General features: G+C 56.1%; 1 protein-coding gene across 2 annotated transcripts in view; it reads right to left on the bottom strand.

Annotated features, from left to right (window-relative positions):
- VANGL2 (VANGL planar cell polarity protein 2) overlaps nt 1-13,273 on the bottom strand; it is a 51,633-nt gene extending 38,360 nt beyond the window's left edge. Inside the window, exons 1-2 of one of the 2 annotated variants that reach the window (XM_075908414.1) lie at nt 13,002-13,273; nt 6,387-6,555 (exon numbers count right to left, since the gene is read on the bottom strand). The gene's annotated coding sequence lies outside the window, so the exon portion shown is untranslated. The remainder of the gene's footprint in view (nt 1-6,386; nt 6,556-13,001) is intronic. The other variant, XM_075908413.1, reaches the window with a different exon arrangement.
- Nucleotides 13,274-21,977: the final 8,704 nt, after the last annotated feature.

The following is a 21,977-nucleotide window of genomic DNA, read 5'->3' as shown; positions in this document are numbered from 1 at the left end:
ACCGCTGCTGGTTCAGAGCCCCGCCGCCCGAGCCAGCTGGCATGGTGCAGACAAAGCCGCAGGCACTTCCGTGGCCTGCAGTACCACGCGATCTGCCTGGGATTTATCCTCACACCAGTCCCGCAACGCAAGACAGGGCTACTGTGCCCACCGCACAACAGGGGAGACTGAGACACAGAAAGCGCAGGGAATTGACACTAGACGGCCCAAGTCCTAGGCAGCTCTAACCACTGGGCCATCCTCCCTCAGCTAGAACTTGGTTACTAGCCGCTGTGGTGACCAAGCAACCTGGTGGGTTTTGTCCCTGTAAATGCCAGGCGGGCTGTGAGCCCCGGCACAGGGAGCGTGGCCAATAGCGCTGTAAAATCCCGTTTGACGGGGCAACCGGTCAAACACGCTGATAACAGACTGAAGGGAAGTGGGCGGGGGGAGCCACTCTAGCCTGGCTGGGCCCCCCAGATTGGAGTGGTCCCCCCCTCGCTGCAGACAAAGGCTGCTAGGGAAGACCAGAGCAGCCCCTGCCCACGCCAGGCGGGGAGCTGCTCCAGCCCCACTGGCTAAGGGTTAGCGGAATCGCTAAGGGTGATGCTTATGGGTTAACCCTTCACATCCCTAATCACTGCTCCAAAGGGAAAGAACGTGCATCATCCACAGACCCCTGTGATCATCCAGCACGACCCTCCTGGTCTGTGTCTGTGCAGCTCCGAGCACCCCCGGGTCCTGGCCAATGAGGGGTGCCTGGGAGCTACCATAACATGTCTAAGGAACTTGAGACCTCATGCCCACAGCAGAGGCCAGAGGACCCCCCTCCCTCCCCCGCATCCCGCAGTGACGGTCAGAGCCGGGGCGCATCTCGGAGCAGGAGACGCCCACGCTCCTTGTGAAGACACCGGGCGACGGAGAACAAACGAGCGAACATCGACTCCCTCCTCCCCTCCTGGCTGGGGGCTGGAGGCAGCGCCTGGTTGGGGTCCCAGCTCCGTCCTTTTGGTTCCCGGCCGCATGCCGGCTTGATATGACAGCACAGCTCTGCCCTGCCGCCCACATCACGGCCACCTGCACCCCCGCCGGCCATGGGCAGCTTGGGCAGGGAGGCAGCTGGCTGAGCGGGGGCGGGGGGCAGGCATGGGCGGGGGCAGGATCTCACACGTGCACCCCGTGCTGCAGCTACGGGAGCCTGGGGGGCTCTGCCAGCTTGGCTATTCAGACGCCCGCAGATGGCAGGGCAAGCCCCAGAGAGCACTGCCCTCAAAACCCACACTCGTGCCCGCTGCGCTCAGTGCAGTGGCCACTGGCCAGGCTGACTGGAGCGGGACGCTTGGCCTAGTTCCATGCCCACCCTGCCAGGGAGGGTTACCACAAGCGACTCCACTTGGGCAGGTAAACGCCAGCCCTTTCTGGGTAAACGCACGAGAACTAGGTCACCAAGAAACTCTTCTCACCCTCAGCGGAGAGCTGCAGCTAGCCTCACCTCCCTCTTCTCACCCTCAGCGGAGAGCTGCAGCTAGCCTCACCTCCCTCTTCTCACCCTCAGCGGAGAGCTGCAGCTAGCCTCACCTCCCTCTTCTCACCCTCAGCGGAGAGCTGCAGCTAGCCTCACCTGCCTCTTCTCACCCTCAGCGGATAGCTGCAGCTAGCCTCACCTCCCTCTTCTCACCCTCAGCGGATAGCTGCAGCTAGCCTCACCTGCCTCTTCTCACCCTCAGCGGAGAGCTGCAGCTAGCCTCACCTCCCTCTTCTCACCCTCAGCGGAGAGCTGCAGCTAGCCTCACCTCCCTCTTCTCACCCTCAGCGGAGAGCTGCAGCTAGCCTCACCTCCCTCTTCTCACCCTCAGCGGATAGCTGCAGCTAGCCTCACCTCCCGTCAGCTGAGAAGGTGGAAAGAGGCCACCAAAGAAACTGACTCACCTCTCCCTGGTTTGCACGCGCCTCCTCCAACTCAAAACAAAACCTTTCCTTCCCCTCCGTGGGTGGAGCCGATAGCACGTTGGTATCCGCAGTCATATCCGCATCCGCACACACGACCCGCGGCTCTCCCGATCCCTCTCCACCGCTACCTGCAACGTGCAGGGTTCTAGACACAACACTGGTATCTGCATCCGCACACACGACCCGCGGCTCTCCCGATCCCTCTCCACCGCTACCTGCAACGTGCAGGGTTCTAGACACAACACTGGTATCCGCATCCGCACACACGACCACCGGCTCTCCCAACCCCCCTCCACCGCTACCTGCAACGTGCAGGGTTCTAGACACAACACTGGTATCCACATCCGCACACACGACCACCGGCTCTCCCAACCCCCCTCCACCGCTACCTGCAATGTGCAGGGTTCTAGACACAACACTGGTATCCGCATCCGCACACACGACCCGCGGCTCTCCCGATCCCTCTCCACCGCTACCTGCAACGTGCAGGGTTCTAGACACAACACTGGTATCCGCATCCGCACACACGACCCGCGGCTCTCCCGATCCCTCTCCACCGCTACCTGCAACGTGCAGAGTTCTAGACACAACACTGGTATCTGAATCCGCACACATGACCACCGGCTCTCCCAACCCCCCTCCACCGCTACCTGCAACGTGCAGGGTTCTAGACACAACACTGGTATCCACATCCGCACACACGACCACCGGCTCTCCCAACCCCCCTCCACCGCTACCTGCAATGTGCAGGGTTCTAGACACAACACTGGTATCCGCATCCGCACACACGACCCGTGGCTCTCCCGATCCCTCTCCACCGCTACCTGCAACGTGCAGGGTTCTAGACACAACACTGGTATCCGCATCCGCACACATGACCACCGGCTCTCCCAACCCCCCTCCACCGCTACCTGCAATGTGCAGGGTTCTAGACACAACACTGGTATCCGCATCCGCACACACGACCCGTGGCTCTCCCGATACCTCTCCACCGCTACCTGCAACGTGCAGGGTTCTAGACACAACGCTGGTATCCACATCCGCACACACGACCCGCGGCTCTCCCGATCCCCCTCCACCGCTACCTGCAACGTGCAGGGTTCTAGACACAACACTGGTATCCGCATCCACACACACGACCACCGGCTCTCCCGATCCCCCTCCACCGCTACCTGCAACGTGCAGGGTTCTAGACACAATGCTGGTATCCGCATCCGCACACACGACCACCGGCTCTCCCAACCCCCCTCCACCGCTACCTGCAACGTGCAGGGTTCTAGACACAACACTGGTATCCGCATCCGCACACACGACCACCGGCTCTCCCAACCCCTCTCCACCGCTACCTGCAACGTGCAGGGTTCTAGACACAACACTGGTATCCGCATCCGCACACATGACCACCGGCTCTTCCAACCCCTCTCCACCGCTACCTGCAACGTGCAGGGTTCTAGACACAACACTGGTATCCGCATCCGCACACATGACCACCGGCTCTCCCGATCCCTCTCCACCGCTACCTGCAACGTGCAGGGTTCTAGACACAACACTAGTATCCGCATCCGCACACATGACCACCGGCTCTCCCAACCCCCCTCCACCGCTACCTGCAACGTGCAGGGTTCTAGATACAACACTGGTATCCGCATCCGCACACATGGCCACCGGCTCTCCCAACCCCCCTCCACCGCTACCTGCAACGTGCAGGGTTCTAGACACAACACTGGTATCCACATCCGCACACACGACCACCGGCTCTCCCAACCCCCCTCCACCGCTACCTGCAATGTGCAGGGTTCTAGACACAACACTGGTATCCGCATCCGCACACACGACCCGTGGCTCTCCCGATACCTCTCCACCGCTACCTGCAACGTGCAGGGTTCTAGACACAACACTGGTATCCGCATCCGCACACATGACCACCGGCTCTCCCAACCCCCCTCCACGGCTACCTGCAATGTGCAGGGTTCTAGACACAACACTGGTATCCGCATCCACACACACGACCACCGGCTCTCCCGATCCCCCTCCACCGCTACCTGCAACGTGCAGGGTTCTAGACACAATGCTGGTATCCGCATCCGCACACACGACCACCGGCTCTCCCAACCCCCCTCCGCCGCTACCTGCAACGTGCAGGGTTCTAGACACAACACTGGTATCCGCATCCGCACACACGACCACCGGCTCTCCCAACCCCCCTCCACCGCTACCTGCAACGTGCAGGGTTCTAGACACAACACTGGTATCCGCATCCGCACACATGACCACCGGCTCTCCCAACCCCCCTCCACCGCTACCTGCAACGTGCAGGGTTCTAGACACAACGCTGGTATCTGCATCCGCACACACGACCCACAACTCTCCAAACCCCTCTCCAACACTACCTGCAACGTGCAGGGTTCTAGACACAACACTGGTATCCGCATCCACACACACAACCACCCGCTCTCCCAACCCCCCTCCACTGCTACCTGCAACGTGCAGGGTTCTAGACACAACACTGGTATCCGCATCCGCACACATGACCACCGGCTCTCCCAACCCCCCTCCACCGCTACCTGCAACGTGCAGGGTTCTAGACACAACACTGGTATCTGCATCCGCACACATGACCACCGGCTCTCCCAACCCCCCTCCACCGCTACCTGCAACGTGCAGGGTTCTAGACACAACACTGGTATCCGCATCCACACACACAACCACCCGCTCTCCCAACCCCCCTCCACTGCTACCTGCAACGTGCAGGGTTCTAGACACAACACTGGTATCCGCATCCGCACACATGACCACCGGCTCTCCCGATCCCTCTCCACCGCTACCTGCAACGTGCAGGGTTCTAGACACAACACTGGTATCCGCATCCGCACACACGACCACCGGCTCTGCCAACCCCTCTCCACCGCTACCTGCAAACGTGCAGGGTTCTAGACACAACACTGGTATCCACATCCGCACACACGACCACCGGCTCTGCCAACCCCTCTCCACCGCTACCTGCAACGTGCAGGGTTCTAGACACAACACTGGTATCCACATCCGCACACACGACCACCGGCTCTGCCAACCCCTCTCCACCGCTACCTGCAACGTGCAGGGTTCTAGATACGACACTGGGATCCGCAGCCGCAAAAGGGAGCGGTGGATGTGACGCCCACGGATGTAAAGCAGATAGCCGCAGATTTTGCAGGGCTCCGCCCCGGGGTCTCCTCCAGCCCATATCCCCGTCTGGATACAACCAAGACTTCAGGCATTTCACCTTCCAGTTGTGGTCCACCAGGCAGGCCACTGACACCCCCAAAAAGTAGGCAACTGGTTTGATGGTGAAACCTGGCATTTCACCAGCCCCCTCCCCACCTCAGCTTCATAGACACCTGTTTAATCAGAGGCCTCATGAGCTAGGTCTGACCCCAGAGCCGGCAGCTCTTGTGATTTTGCTGAAAGTCTCGTGGTTCTTGGAGAAACAGAGAAGTGCCGGACTGGCTCAGATCACAGGCACATCTAGCCCAGTCTCCTAGATCTGCCGGCACTGGCTGCTGCAGAGGGAGGTGGAAGGACCCCATATTGGAGAAATGTAGGATAATCTGCCCCTTCCCTTCTACAAGCAGGGCTGCCACGTGTCCAGTTTTGAACTGGACAGTCCAGGATTTCAGCTTTCTCTTCGGGAAACAAATGGAGAAAATAGAAGTGTCGGATATTTTCTAAATCAGATGGAATGTAGATAGTGATGGAATGTCACGTGTGTCCGGTATTTCTGTTGAAATCATCTGGCAGCCCTAGCTACAATGGTCTCCTCTTGATCCCAAACGGGCAGACACTGGCTTCAACCCAGAAACATGAATTAATGTCCCTTGCCAGTCACCATGAAAACGCTGGGTACTCATGTTAATTGTATCAAGGTCCAATCCCTCTTGGATTTTGCTCAATTCTTGGCTCCATGGCTCCCTGTTGCAGTGCCTTCCACAGGCGGGGAGAGGGGTAGGTGTGTGGGGGGGGGGGCGGGTATTCCTTATGACAGGGCTTAATTTTCACTTTATGAGCTGGACAGAACAGACGTTCCCAACCAGCCATCTCTGGGCTTCATTGCTACTAACCCAGCAGTTTTCAAAACTTCACCTACCTGAGGACACCCATTTTGATTTTAAATATTTTGTGACCTCCCCCCAAACACACACACACACACACACACACACACACACACCACTAATTTCCCCTGGATGTTTAATCCCTGGTCAGCCCTTAGCCCCATACCCACCCATACTCCACCCCTTCTCCCAAGGCCTCATCCCGTCCCATCTCTTCCCAGTCCAATCTTGCCCCTCCTCTTCCACACCTCTTTCCCCCTCCCCTGAGCACACCCCATCCCCACGGCTCCCCCTCCCTACTAGCACCCCCAGGAAGGGAGGGGGAGGAATCGACCATCCCGGCCCCCCGTGGCCTCGGACATGACTTGCCAGGTCTGGAGTTCCCTTGCAGTCTCCGGGGTCCAAAGACCCTGTTGAGAACCCCTGCGTATTCTTTGATCACTGCCCACGGTTTTCTTCCGCAAGCCACGGCTTCCAGTCACATGTGATTAGGAGACTGTTCTGCCAACGCCAAGTATTCCCAAGTCTGGACTGGGGCCTGAATAGGGCGAGATTTGTGATTTTTTAAGCCACATTTTTTTCCAGTTCTACGCTCTGTGAGTTCTTTATTTGCCTGCTCGAGGTTCAGCTTTGACAGAGCATTCTGGGCACATTGTCAAACCTTTCTCTGCAACCACAGACACTAGAAACTGACTTTAAGAAGGCAGGGATTCTCACGCAGTCACGTGATTAAGCACAGGGGTTTGAGGACAACACTTAAATATTATGAGACATGGGATAAAGTTGTGAGAGTTGCAGGTATGTGTCTAGTCCTCATTCAATGGAGGCAAAGACAAGAACCTCACAGTCATTATCCCCTTGAAAAAACCTCATGATTTTGAGCCAATCTCAGGGTTTGGAGGGGAGGGATTGTTTGAGTTTTGTACCAAGTCCCTTTGGCCTTTTTTAGAACACAAATTGCACTGGTTTCACGTAAAAGCTGTATTAAACCCGCCCAGTGAAATCAGTGCAAATCCCCTCCTGCACCAAAACCTGCTAAAGTCAGTAAGTTACAGACACAAGCTGATCCAAGCACCGGTTTGCACCAATTTAACTAGGTCGAGTGAAAACTCTTGGAGTTACCCTGGTGCAACCTGCAGCACTGAGACAAGGCCTCTGGACTAGAAAACTGGCTTCTATTCCCCAGTCCAGATAGCAGGAGCAGAAATTGCGTTGTGCCCTTAGCTGCTAGTGCCCCGAAACCGCCACAAACCCCGAGAAGCTTCCCAAGTCCTTGCACTTAGTGCATTTATTTACACCAATGCAAACGGCCTATAAAGGGTGACCCAGTCAGAAAGCTTTCCCAGCCACTTTGCCCTCCCTTTGCACGGCTCTTACACCAGTGTGGCACGATTTCGCACGAGCACAGTTACTCGTGTTTGAAAACGAATCACGCTGTAAAAATGGGCCTGGGGCTGAACCAGGCAGCTTTGGTGAAGAGACCTAGAGCAGCCTGGTGCTGGGTTATTTGCTGCTTCACTTTGCTTTGGGCAGCAGGAATCCCGTCCCACCCACAAGCAGCCGCTTTGCAGGGAGACCTGTCACAATGCACCCTCCCAGCCCGGGGCCCTGCGGGTGGCTGGTACATCACAGTGCGCTTCTAAATGCGCTGGAGAAGAGCCTTCTCCACCGGCGCGGGAAGGGAAATCCGCTTTCCTAAGCAGCCGCATCTCCCGACCCTGCAGTAATTTCAGTGCCAGAACTCCCCGGTTTGCAATGGCCCGCGATGCTCCCCCAGCCTCCCACGCCTCCCTCCGCAGCCTCCAGACCTCTGTGTCCTCCCTGAGCCCTTCCCACCTCCCCATAACCCTCCACTGAGCCGCCCTCTTTGCAGTTCAAAACCTTTGACTCGGGGACCGTCGAAGCCGCCTCATTAGCCCCAGACAAGGGCGCAGGGAAGCGAGCAGCGGGATCTCCCCTCCAGGCTCGGAAAGGTGAAGCCAGCTGCCTTCTCCATGGTCACTTGAACCTCAGCGGCCACCCCACCCGACTCCCGACCCCATGCCCGTCAGCACGGAAACCCCGCTCATGTACAGGAACGCGGAGCCATGAATCACAGGACACGAACAGGCAGGGCCCTTGAGAGGGCATCAAGTCCAGACCCTGCCCCACAGCAGGACCAAGCACCATCTAGATCGGGGTGGGGAACCTAAGGCCGGGGGCTGGATGAGACCCCCAGCTTGCTTGAGGCTTGGGGCTCGCCCCCAGCATTGGGGAGCCTGCGCTGGCTCCCCACCCTCCCCTGTGGGGCCACAGCATACAAAATCTACCAGCCTGGGCCCCACGAGGCTCTAGCATGCAAGGGAATGTGGGGCGTGTCTTTCTCCTCGTCATGCAGGGCCATGTCAGAGAGCGTTTGTTTGCGGGGTTTTTGTTTCTCACTTGTGTGCGATTCCCGACTGATTGTTCTGGGGGTCAGCGACCCTCAGCCCCAAAAATATTCCGTCCCCCTATCTAAATCATCCCTGACAGGGGTCTGTCTAACCTGCTCTTCAATATCTGCAGGGATGGAGAGTCCACAACCTCCCCGGGCAATTTACTCCAGCGTTTAACCACCTGACAGGCAGGAAGTTTTTCCTAATGTCCAACCTAAACCTCCCTGGCTGCAGTTTAAACCCATTGCTTCTTGGCCTGTCCTCAAAGGTCGAGAAACATTTTTCCTCCCTCCTCCTCATGACACCTTTTTACGTATTTGGAAATTGCTATCACGTCCCCTCTCAGTCTTCTCTTTACTACTAAACAAGCCCAATACTTTCAGCCTCCCTCGTAGCTCATGTTTTCTAGACCTTTTGTCATTGTTGTTGCTCTTCTCTGGACCGTCTCTAATGTCGCCACATCTTTCCTGAAATGTGGTGCCCACAACTGGACACAATCCTCCAGCTGAGGCGTAATCAGTGCAGAGTAGAGCAGAAGAATGACTCCTCGTGTCTTGCTCTCAACACTCCTGTCAATACAGCCCAGAATCAGCTTTGCTTTGTTTGCAACGGTGTCACACTGTTGGCTCATATTTAGCTTGTGGTCCACTCTGACCCCTAGATCCCTTTCGGCAGGACTCCTTCCTAGACAGTCGCTTCCCGTTCTGTGTGTGACACCCCGATTGTTCCTTCCTAAGTGGAGCACTTTGCATTTGTCCTTATTACATTTCAGCCTGTTTCCCTCAGACCATTTCTCCAGCTTGTCCAGATCATTTTGAATTAGGACCCATCCTCCAAAGCAGTTGCAACCCCTCCCAGCTTGGATCATCTGCAGACTTTATAATTGTACTCTCTCTCTCTCTGCCAATAGCTAAATGGTTGATGAAAATACTGAACAAGAGAGACTGCGGAGAAGGCGCATGTAACCGGGCAGCCAGGACCTACTCCCAGCTGAGTCACAGCATGTACCTGAACCAGTCGCTTGCCTCAATTTCCCCTTCACTAACCCTAACCCTTCCCTACCCTCACTGGGTACCTACCTGGCACCCACTCCTCTAGCCTCGGAGGACTTCCTGGTCTGACATACTTATTCTCCCAGCCCCCATTATACAGGTGAGAAACTGAAGCAAAGAGAGGTTACATCCACGGCAAGGGAGAGATGTGAACCCAAGCCTGCCAAGACCCAGGCACGCCCTCGCTGGACCACCAGGGCTGGCGAAGCTGAGCCACTGCTGTCTGAGAAGTGCGGCTGGATTCCTGGAGGGACGGTCTTACGCTATTTAGAGACTGGCCTTCTGATGTCCGGGGGGGAGGGAGGATTTTTGTTTCTTTACAAACGCCTGTTATTAAATATTTGTATTTCGGTAGCACTTCGCGGTCCCAAGCCTGCGCCGGGAGCTGTACAAACCTAGCAAACAGCAGCCCCTGCCCCGAAGTCACTTCGCCCAGACTCTCCAAGCGCCTGAGGAACTTGCCAGGCTCCTGGCGTCAGGCCCGAATTATCCTCCTCTCCCCGAGCGGGGAAGTGACTTGCCATCCAGCAGCTGAGCTGGGAATGGAGCTCAGGGGCGTCCCGCTCCCCTAGAGATGGGAAGGGAACCAGGCAGCACAAACTCTTGCTCCTTCCTCTCACCATGGGACCACACTGCCTCCTTCCCACCCACTCACACCAAGGCTGGGCACAGGCACAGGACTGGAAGGTTCGACTCCTGCACGACTCTGGCCGGGGTCTGCCTGGTCTGTACAAGGGGGCTGATCCCCCACTGCGCTGGCCCATGTGCAGTCCGGCTGCAGCGGTGCAGAGGGAGAGGAGGATGGTACCCGAGCACCGGCGCCCTTTGCGGGAGAGCGGCTAGCCAGGCCTTGGCCCCAGCCCTGCATGGAGCCTGTCACTGGGGCCCAGCTCCCCGGGATCCCTGTGCAGGGTCCGGCCCTAAGGAAGCAGCACAACAGCCTGCAGGATCCCCAGGCAACCAGGCTTAGAGACACGGTGGCCTATTTGCCCTCCTCCGCTCCAGCCATTCACCCGGCACAGAGCTGCCCGTGGCAAAGCCCCGCCCCTCTCCACGGTCCCGTCCGCTCGTGCTTTGTGTCTCCCCACGAGGAGCCCGGCAGTGGGAGCTACAGGCACTGGGAGCTAGAGGCAACCGACGCTGCCTGCCCTGAAGAGCTTACGTCCAAAAACAGACAAGCCTGGTAAAGGACAGGAAGGGAAACTGAGTCACACAGTGTCTTTTGGTGCACATTGAAGGCGCACTTGGCGCGCCCCTCACTCAGCCACGGTCATCGCCAGCTTTGAGACAAAGCGCATAGTGGGGGTGCGGGGAGCCGCCGAAGCCAACTGCAAACCCAGCCTATGCTGGAAACGCCTTCAAGCCAGCGGGTGCAGCAGCCGCCCCCCTCGGTCCCAGCCCCCACTGCAAGGGCTGGTCATCTCGTCTGCACAAACCCGGCCCCCTGGGACACGGATCCATGTTCCGCTTCGCTTCACTGCCAGCTCATTTGCACCAAAGGGCCTTGAGCACAAAGGCCGCCCGGGCCATGCGGTGTCGCTGACCCCCACAGAGCAAGCTCAGCCCCACGCCAGGTCAAATCTCAGAGTCACTCCTGGGGTCCCCGGGCCTGGGAGGGTCAGGCCAGCCCTCCCCCCCAGCCTTGAAATCGACAAGCCACTGCGGAGTGGAGTTTGCTCAAAGGCTCTGACATCCCCTTAGCCCTCGACAGCCACCCCGGAAAGGCCGGAGCCCAAACTCAGCACCCAGGCCAGCCAGGAAAGGAGCCATCTCCGGCTGGAAATGAAGTCATCTGCTAATTACATCAGCGGGATTCGGTGCAGTAACTCCAGGGGAGTCGGGCTGGCATGAAGCGAGACCAGGGACCAGACGCTGTCTGCCTCCGAGCCCAGATAGTCCCAACACAATCCAGAGCTGCTGTGATTAAGCGCCCGCCCCAGGGGCCCTGGGAAACTATTTTTTTCAAAACCTCTTCGTCAGTGATTCCAAGGCCTGAGGGGAAATGGACTCTCGCCCCCTTCCATCGGGAGACAAGGTCCCAACCCAGGCCGAGACCTGAAGCCAGATCTGGAGTAATCCAGGAGTAACTCCAGTCGCCGCTCCACTGTGCCAGAGGTCAGACTGGTGTAAACAAGCTCTGAATCCGGCCCCTCGCTCACTCAGATCAGGGCAAGCAAGGCTGGCGCATCCGCCTGGGAGTAACACACATTCACATCTTTGCCCGCAGCCCCACCAACACTTACTTGTGCTAATTCCTCAAAACAAGGGATCATCACAGGGGGCGAGGGGGCCAGATACGAAGCATGAGAAACGCCCCCAGCCTGCCCCAAGTCAGGATAATTTAACCCAGTTGCCAGGCCAAATTGCCACCTTTCATTTGCACAAACTGTGCAATGACAAGAGAGGATATTAGGGGGTGTGTGTGTGTGTCTCCCCCCCGCCAAGGAACATGAATTTGCACCAGCCCTGAGACATTCCCCTCGGCCCCATGAGGAATTCGGGTCTTATCAAGACTTGGGAGTTTGTGCATGGATGTAGTTACACAGATACAAATCCCTAGTGCAGATACAACAGCATGGGTGTAAAAAGGTGATTTACACCACTGACAGCTCTCCCTGCTTTCTCCTGCCTGGGGGGTGCACCCCTGTTTACACGGAGGTCTGCACTAGTGCAGCTGTGCACGGATAACCTAGAAACCTTAAAACATACCCAGCTTTTCTGTATTGGGAGGGTCTAAATGCTTCCTTGTTTTTCCACCTGGCAGGCACTTACATTGGCACCATGAATTTCACATGATTGTTAAACCAAAGGTAAAAAAGGGGAGGAGGGGAGACTTGTTGGAATACAGACCAGGCATCCCCTTCTCCCCCGTGTGTCTGGGCCCCCTTTGATCCCAGCCTCCCCCGCTGCGCATTGGGGATCTGGCTCTCCCTGCCGGGTGGTCTGGCTCGTGTGAAAGGGACCCTGCCTGCGGACAGCCCCCTCCTGGAACTGCTCCATCTGCAAAGGCCAGGGCGTGGGGATGAGCCGTGCAGAACCCACCCCCACCCCTCACAGTTAAACAGAGGTGGGAAATCAATAGCGGCCCCCCCTTTCCTCGGCTCCGGGTCGGGCCTTCCACAAATATCTGCGCCTCCCCCGCAGCAAGCAGCCCCACCTGGCCCCGGCCCCAGGAAAGCCCCCGGCTCTGAGGCCTGCGCGTGCAGGGAAGGGGGAGCCGAGCCGAGCCGAGCCAACAGGTCACACCAGGCCCACTGCCCCCCCCCCCCGCGTGAATGGAAAATTGCCCCGCGCCGGGGACCCCCCCAACCTGCTCCCCGCCGGGGATCCCCCCAACCTGCCCCCCGCCGGGGATCCCCCCAACCTGCCCCCCCCGCCGGGGACCCCCCAACCTCCCCCCCCCCGGGGACCCCCCCAACCTGCCCCCCGCCGGGGACCCCCCCAACCTGCCCCCCGCCGGCGGCTGCTCCCTGCGCCCGCTCGGGGCCGGCGCTTTGCCGGGTCCCGCCCCGACTCACCAGGCAGCGCCCCGCGATCCGCGTCGCTCTCGGCTACAGCCCGGGGCCCCGGCGGGCTCCCCCGCGGCTCCGCCCGGCCCCTTTGTCCGCGCCCCGCGCCCCGCCAGCCGGCATGGGGCCGGCGCTCGCCCTCGGCCCGCAGCAGCCGCCCGGCAGGAGGCGTCGCGCCCGGGGCCGCCCGCCCGCCCGGGAATCGCGGAACCCGGCCGGGAAGCAAAGCGCCTGGGAACGGCAGCGTCCTGCGCCCGCCCGCGCGCGCGCGTGTGTGTGTGTGTGTGTGTGTGTGTGTGTGTCCCCTCGCGCCGTGTGACCCCTCCTCGGCTGTTCCAGGAGCCGCTCCCCCGCCCCCCGCTCCCCATTGTCTGCGGGATGAAGTTCCCAGAGTCCCCCCCCCCCCTTTTGTTTTACTGGGACTCGGTGCTAAGGGGGGGAAGGAGCGGCGAGCGGGGGGGGGGAGCGCAGTGTCTGCCGGGCTCTTTCTTTGGAAGATTCCTGCGGGGGGGGAGGCGGCCAACCCTTCAGATTTTAGGGGGGGGAGGCTTTCCTGTGATTTCCCTCCCCCCGCAAGCGGGAGCGGGAGGGGAACTAGATGCCCAGCCTAGCCCAGTCCCTGGCATTTTTCTCTTGTTACGTGAAGGAGACGGGAGAAAACCACAGAGCCCGCCCCGCTCCGCCCCGCCGACTGAGGATGAAATTAAGCTCCCCCTCCCCGCAACTTTTTACTAAGGCTGGGTGACGTCAGTGGCCCCTGTCCCGCACACAGAGCCACGCAGACTGGCCCATGGGTACTTCCCTCCTCTCTGATTGGCCCAGCCCTTCAGGCACTTAGCGCCATGAATTGGGCTCCGATGCACCCCTGCCTTACCCTGAACTTCCGGCCCCCTTTTGCAGCAGGAAGGGCCAAGAGGGCGTAGAGCAGCCCCGGACCAGAGGGGTTGCACCGGTGTAAATGACTGGGCAAAAAAACAGGGCAGCTGTATTTACCCCATGGTGTTTAGAACCTTACAGCTCCCACAGTTCTCACTGAAGGGCCAGGACCATTGATCTCAAGGGGGATTCTCCACAGTTCTTAATGAGGGGCCAGGACCATTGATCTCAAGGGGGATTCTCCACAGTTCTTAATGAGGGGCCAGGACCATTGATCTCAAGGGGGTTTCTCCACAGTTCTTAATAAGGGGCCAGGACCATTGATCTCAAGGGGGTTTCTCCACAGTTCTCAATGAGGGGCCAGGACCATTGATCTCAAGGGGGATTCTCCACAGTTCTTAATGAGGGGCCAGGACCATTGATCTCAAGGGGGTTTCTCCACAGTTCTCAATGAGGGGCCAGGACCATTGATCTCAAGGGGGTTTCTCCACAGTTCTCAATGAGGGGCCAGGACCATTGATCTCAAGGGGGTTTCTCCACAGTTCTCAATGAGGGGCCAGGACCATTGATCTCAAGGGGGATTCTCCACAGTTCTTAATGAGGGGCCAGGACCATTGATCTCAAGGGGGTTTCTCCACAGTTCTCAATGAGGGGCCAGGACCATTGATCTCAGGGGGGATTCTCCACAGTTCTCAATGAGGGGCAATGGCCATTGATCTCAAGGGGGATTCTCCACAGTTCTTAATGAGGGGCCAGGACCATTGATCTCAAGGGGGATTCTCCACAGTTCTCAATGAGGGGCCAGAACCATTGATCTCAGGGGGGATTCTCCACAGTTCTCAATGAGGGGCCAGGATCATTGATCTCAAGAGGGTTTCTCCACAGTTCTCAATGAGGAGCCAGGATCATTGATCTCAAGGGGGATTCTCCATAGTTCTCAATGGGGGGCAATGGCCATATGGCCATTGATTTCAATGGGGAGATTTTAGGATCCCCCCCCCCATTTACATTGTAGCTGTCCACAGAAGTGTGGTTGGTGGGAAGTTTGTTTTGAATGAAAACCTGAAAGCAGAAAATTGTACAGTTCTATAAAACAAGCCAGTTTTTTAACCAAACCTCCAAATTGTTGGCCGCTGGCTGCCGACATAACAGCGCCTGATCTCGGCAGGGGTCTCTTGCCACCGCTGTGCTATTTATGGCAATAATAAATAAACCAGTTAAGCTGCACTTGCTGACTCCTAACATCTTCACTGGGTAACTTCACACTTCCAGTCTTTCTCAGGCCTTCCTCCTGGCAGCTTTTGCCCAGGTTGCACTACTCACAGAGGCTGTGTCTAGACTGGCCAGTTTTTCCAGAAAAACTTGCCAGCTGTCTACATTGGCTGTTTGAATTTCCGCAAAAGCACTGACTTCCTACTGTAAGAAATCAGTGCTTCTTGTGGAAATACTATTCTGCTCAGCTATGTCTACACTGGCATGATTTTCCGGAAATGCTTTTAACAGAAAAGTTTTCCGTTAAAAGCATTTTCAGAAAAAATCGCATCTAGATTGGCAGGATGCTTTTCCGCAAAAGCACTTTTTGCAGAAAAGTGTCTGTGGCCAATCTAGATGTAGTTTTCTGCAAAAAAGCCCCAATCGCCATTTTCGCGGCTTTTTTTGTGGAAATCATTTGCGCAAGAGGGCCAGTGTAAACAGCACACTACTGTTTTCCGCAAAAAAGCCCCGATCGCGAAAATGGCGATCGGGGCTTTTTTGCGGAAAAGCGCGTCTAGATTGGCACGGACACTTTTCCACAAAAAGTGCTTTTGCGGAAAAGCGTCTGTGGGCAAAATACCCCCATATCAGAGGGGACCTCTTCCACAGCCACTCGGCTCTGGTATAAATGAGTATGCAAAAGCTCAAGCAGCAGAGGCTGATGGCATTTAGTGCTAATCTTTGGGAGATCTCACAGCACTGGACAGGGCTGTAGTGTTGTCTTCATTAAGTGGGGAAACTGAGGTATCAGTGGAAGTAAAGCAACTTGCCCAAATTCCTCAGTTAGCCAATGATAGTGCTGGGAAGAGAATCCAGCTCTTCTGAGCCTCAGAGCTGTGCTCTAGCCACTAGTCCCCATCACCTCATATATATACACACTACTGCCCAGCCAAGTTTGGGGCCAGTGTTCTCTGTAAGCACTTTGTGAATGCTTGGGTGGCCACCCAGGAAAGATTCAAATGCGACCCAGCTGATCAGCAGAGCACCCACAACCTGCAGCCTGGGTGGCACACATCCACACATGCCCAGTGCCACATGCGGCACTCATCCACACATGCCCAGTGCCACATGCGGCACTCATCCACACATGCCCAGTGCCACATGCGGCACGCATCCACACATGCCCGGTGCCACATGCGGCACTCATCCACACATGCCCGGTGCCACATGCGGCACGCATCCACACATGCCCGGTGCCACATGCGGCACTCATCCACACATGCCCGGTGCACAGAACAGAATTCATTCCACACATGGCGGGAACACTGATTGGGGTTGTTACATTCAGAGGTTTCCCTTCACCCTTCATACATCTTCCATTGTTGTTAGAGACACAAAAATTGTGCTTGGTCTGAGACCCCATTACCTCACACTATGCAGGCCATTGTGTCATCCAACTGTGATCCATATGAGGCTGAATGGAAAGCTGTAGCTAGCTGCTTCAAGGCCTCGTTACTTGTCCCCTAACCATACTTACATTTTCCTTCCTCCCTGTTGCCCCAGGGCACCTGGAGTGACAAATTGCGCAGCCCTCTAAGGAGATTAGCAGACATAATGAGAGGAAGGAGACAGGAGAACTCCGAGAAGGTGGCACAGACGGTCTAGAAGGGAGGAAAAGTCACGTTCACTGTTTATAAACTCATCACAAAATCTCAGGCAGTGGCCACCTCTTCTTTCATGAACCAAGGGCAGGACAATGAGGGATGGTGCAGCCAGGGGAATTACGCTGCATCTCAGGGAAACCTCTATTCTAGCCATGAAAAGACAAAGTCAGAGTGCCCGGGAGGTTTGGAATAAATTCTCCAGGCTGATCCTAGGCACCAGTCTCGCCCCAGTGGCACATAAAGGGATATCAGGCTGGAGAGGCATGGATAATTATGCCAGAACCCAGCCTCTCCCTGCAGGGGTTGCTGTAGTGCACAGAATGGGAGCCTTGGCTGTGGAATGGGGCGAGACACCAGTTGTGGTTTCTTCCAGCAGGGAGTGTTGTGGGAATGAGGCAGGAGTGTGAGCTGTGGGTGGTGCCCCCGGAGGCATCGGGTCTGCTCTGTGGGAGGTGAGGGAGGGGGCGGGAAATGGCCCGATCCTCCAGTTCCAGCCTCTCCCAGCAATGGGAGAGAAAAGCTGAGGGCACCTGCTAATGCACTACCTAGGGCGGGGGTGGAATCTCCATCCCTAGAGGTGTTTAAGTCCCAGCTGGCCAAAGCCCTGGCTGGGATGATTGAGTTGGGTTGGTCCTGCTTTGGGCAGGGGGCTGGACTGGATGACTCCTGAGGTCTCTTCCAGCCCTGGGATTCTATGAGTCTACGATTCACTTCAGACACTGAGGCTATGTCTAGACTGCAGGCTTTTTTCAGAAGAAGCTTTTCTAGCAGAGATCTTCCGAAAAAACTTCTTCCGAAAGAGAGCGTTCACACTGCCAAAGCGCATTGAAAAAGCCATCTGCTTTTTTGACAGATTTGGAGCAAAGACCTTTTTAAAAATAATGGTCATAATAAAGTAGCAGTAGAACCTCTACTGAATGGGCGCTATCTCACATCTACGCTGTGATTACTATGGACAATGTGGCCATGAGAGCACCTGTGCGCTTTCCTCTTCCCTCTTCTTTTAAAAGAACTCCCTCTTCCCCATCCACACACGCCTTTTCCTGAACAGGCACTTTCAGAAAACGGCGTCTTTCTCATAGAAGGAGGTTTACCAATGTTAGAAAAACCCCTCTGGTCTTTCGATTTTTTTCAAAGGAATGCGATTGCAGTATAGATGTAAATGAAGTTTTTTTGGAAAAACTCTGTAGACATACCCTAAGTTGATAGAGGAAGGGAGACAGACAGATGTGTAAGTAACAGAGATGAACAGAGAGGGTGTATGGGGATAGATAGATAGAGAGGGCGTATGGAGATAGATAGATAGATAGATAGATAGATAGATAGATAGATAGATAGATAGATAGATAGATAGATAGATAGATAGATAGATAGATAGATAGATAGATAAAGTGCCTTGGTGGACAGCTGACATACAACATGTGTCTCTGTCTATCGCCCACTGACAGAACAACATGCCCTAGCTAGGCAGAGGACTGGGCGTGGTGCTGGAAGAAGGGGCATGCTTGGGGTGAAGATCTAGCTAGGGGTGCTTAGGGACTGGCAGGAGGAGTGGCATGCTCAGATACAGAGCGCTGGCTACACACTATGCATGTATCTTCATATACACTCCACAGGGGTCCTCCTACTCCTCCCATCTCCCTCCCCCCCCCCCCCGATGTTAAAGGAGGTGGGTGGGAGACACAGGAATCAGCCATGGGAAAAGCCCATTCAATCATCCTTCTCTGGTGAGGTGTCCCCCGTCCATACCTGCATGCCCAGCCCCCTCCCCCGCGCCCTGGTGCCACCGCGCAGCACTCGGCGGGTTTGCTGGCCCGTGGAGAGACATTTGGGGCCCTGGTACACTGTGTTTGCTGGGACTCCACCCTCTCACCCTTCATTGTCATTACACAGACAGTTTGGGGGGCCCTGAGCCTGCAGCCTGCCTGGCTACAATTGTCCCTCCGTCCCCCAGAGCCAGACTGGCTTTTCTCCCTGCAGCCACCTCCCCCTCAGCCAGGCTGTTTGGGGCAGAGCACCGGGCTGCCTAAAAGAGCTCCCTGTCCAGCCCTGCCCATCCCATCGCCCTGCGCCATTTGCATCACACAGTCCTTGGCACAAAGAGCACAGAGTGGGACAGACATGGCAGGAGCGCTGCCTCCAGCCTCGGGGAAACTGAGGCACAGAGCAATCCTGAGACGGGGCCAGAGCTCAGCATGTTGGGGGTAGAAGGATTGGGCCCTCGCTACCCAACAGCCATTTGGGGACTGTCTGGGGAGCTGGCTGCAGCTTCTCATGGTCACCCTCCACCTGCTGCCCCATCCCAGCTGCTCCCTTGGGGGTCAGAGGTGATTAATGGACCTGTCAGGCAAACGCCAGCCAGCTGGGATCCTCTGGATCCTCTCTGCCATCTGGAGAGGGGCTTGTGCCCTGTCCTGTGGCTTACAGGGGTCCTTCCCAGCAGCATGGACCCCTCAGGATCAGGGGTCACTGCACAAGCTCCCCCCAGCAGCTGTTTAGAGCCTGGCAGCTCTCCTCCTGCCCTGCCTGCCCCCAGCTTTGTTTCCTCTATACAGCCAGGGAAACTGAGGCGCAGAGCAGTACTGAGAGGTCACATAGGGAACCTGCTGGAGAGCAGTGGAGAGCCCAGGTTCCTTCCCAGAATCCCTTCATCTAACCCTTCCCTCTCACAGCCAAAATAGGAGCCCAGGAATTCCCACCAGACCCCACAACTCCTCAGAGCTGGGAACAGAATCCAGAACTGCCCCCCCCCCCCCAGCCCTACGCAGAGCTGAACACCTTTTCTCCTTTCACGTCTTCTCTCTTCCCTAGTCATTAAAAAACCCAACGGTTTTCCAAAATGACTGGCGGCAGGGAAAGGAAAACGTGAATCTTACAAAGGCACAAACTGCCCCGGAGAAACGTCGTTCCAGAACTGACAGTCTGGGGGAGACAATGTTTGATTTGGAGCAAAGGCCTTTTTAAAAATAATGGTCATAATAACGAAGCAAGAACCTCAGAGTCATGAACACTTGGGTATGGAGGCTGTTTGTGACCCTGAAATGTTCCTAGCTGAGGAAAACCTCAGGCTCACTCTTTCCCAAGTTTCCCACTAAACACTGAGGCAATGTCTAGACTGGCAAGCTTAAGCGCCAATACTCTAAATGCAAGAGCTTTTGCGTTAGAGTATCTGAGTAAGAGAGCGTCTACACTGGCATGTGCCTTTGCACCAAAGATTTGCTTTTGCGCAAAAGCATCCGTGCCAGTGTAGACGCTCTCTTCCGCAAGAAAGCTCTGGTGGCCGTTTTTGCCATCGGGCTTTCTTGTGCAAGTACTTCATGTTACCTGTCTACACTGGCCTCTTGCGCAAGAACAGTTGCACAAGAGGACTTAGCCCTGAGTGGGAGCATCAGAGTATTTGCACAAGAAGCCCTGGTTTCATATAATAGAACATCAGTGTTCTTGTGCAAATACTCACGGCCAGTGTAGACAGGCGGCAAGATTTTGTGCAAAAGTGGCCGCTTTTGTGCTAAACCTTGCCAACGTAGACACAGCCTGACTGAATACAGCTTCGAAACTTTACCATGCAGAAGACAAATACTGCGTTCAACCATCTTAATGTAAGTGAAACAAGCCATTTCCTCACCTTGTCAAAGCTGTTTTTAATTGTTTTTATTTAGTAGAGTACATTTCACAGGTACTGTATCCTAGAGTCATAGAATACTAGGACTGGAAGGGACCATCGAGTCCAGTCTCCTGCCCCCATGGCAGGACCAAATACTGTCTAGACCAGGGGTCTCCAACCTTTTTAAGCACGAGATCACTTTTTGAATTGAAGTGCAACCCAAGAATTACCTCACAGCCAAACACCCTTCCCCCGCCTCCTTTGTGCCTCTGCCACTGCTCACTTCATCCCCCATCTTCCCTCCCTTTCACCAGGCAGGGGCAGTGGGCTGGGGTGCAGGCTCTGGTCACGGAGTGCAGGAGGGGCTCTGAGCTGAGCTTGGAGCAGGCAGTTGGGATGCCGGGGGGGGGGGGTTCTAGGTGCAGGCTCTGGGAAAGTGTTTGGCTGCTTGGGGTGCAGGAGGGGTTCATGACTGAGGTAGGGTTTCAGGATGTGGGCTCCGACTGGGCCCTGCTGCCCTCAGGTGGCTCCTGGGTGGGGGTGCAGTGGGGCTGAGGCAGGCTCACCCCACCCTGGCCGTGCACCACTCCCAAAAGCAGCCAGCGAACTCCATCCCAAGTCCTGTTGTGCCCCCCGCCCTGCTCTGTGGAGATAGGGTACAGGGTGGGAGAGGGGGCACAGCAAGCAGGAGGCTCCTAGGAGTGGGGGGAAGGCAGCTCCAAGGCAAAGGGCAAGAGGTGCGCAACAGCGGGGGGAGGGGCAACTGAAGTGCCAGCACTTGACAGCCTCTTGGCCAAACCAGTCAGGATCCCCTGTCAGAGGCGCCAAGATCGACCGGTAGATCCCGATCGACAGGTTGGTGAGCGCTGCTCTAGGCCATCCCTGAGAGACATTTATCTAACCTGCTCTGAAATATCTCCAGAGATGGGGATTCCACAACCTCCCTGGGCAATTTATTCCAGGGTTTGACCACTCTGACAGTTAGGAACTTTTTCCTAATGTCCAACCTAAACCTCCCTTGCTGCAGTTTAAGCCCATTGCTTCTTGTTCTATCCCACAGGCCAAGAAGTTTTCTCCCTCCTCCTTATGACACCCTTTTAGATACCTGAAAACTGCTATCATGTCCCCCCTCAATCTTCTCTTTTCTAAACTAAACAAACCCAATTCTTTTAGCCTTCCCTCATAGCTCATGTTCTCTAGACCTTTCATCATTCTCGTTGCTCTTCTCTGGTCCCTCTCCAATTTCTCCGCATCTTTCTTGAAATGCGGTGCCCAGAACTGGACACAATACTCCAACTGAGGCCTAACCAGCGCAGACTAGAGTGGAAGAATGACTTCTTGTGTCTTGCTCACAACACACCTGTTAATGCATCTCAGAATTATGTTTGCTTTCTTTGCAACGGCATCACACTGCTGACTCCTATTCAGCTTGTGGTCCACTATGACCCCTAGATCCCTTTCTGCCGTACTCCTTCCCAGACAGTCGCTTCCCATTCTGTGTGTGTGAAACTGATTGTTCCTTCCTAAGTGGAGCACTTTACATTTGTCTTTATTAAACTTCATCCTGTTTACCTCAGACCATTTCTCCAATTTGTCCAGGTCATTTTGAATTATGACCCTACCCTCCAGAGCAGTCGCAACCCCTCC

This window comes from Pelodiscus sinensis, chromosome 24 (genome assembly GCF_049634645.1).
Source record: "Pelodiscus sinensis isolate JC-2024 chromosome 24, ASM4963464v1, whole genome shotgun sequence".
NCBI lineage: Eukaryota > Metazoa > Chordata > Testudines > Trionychidae > Pelodiscus > Pelodiscus sinensis.
This window is presented reverse-complemented; position numbering and strand designations above follow the sequence as displayed.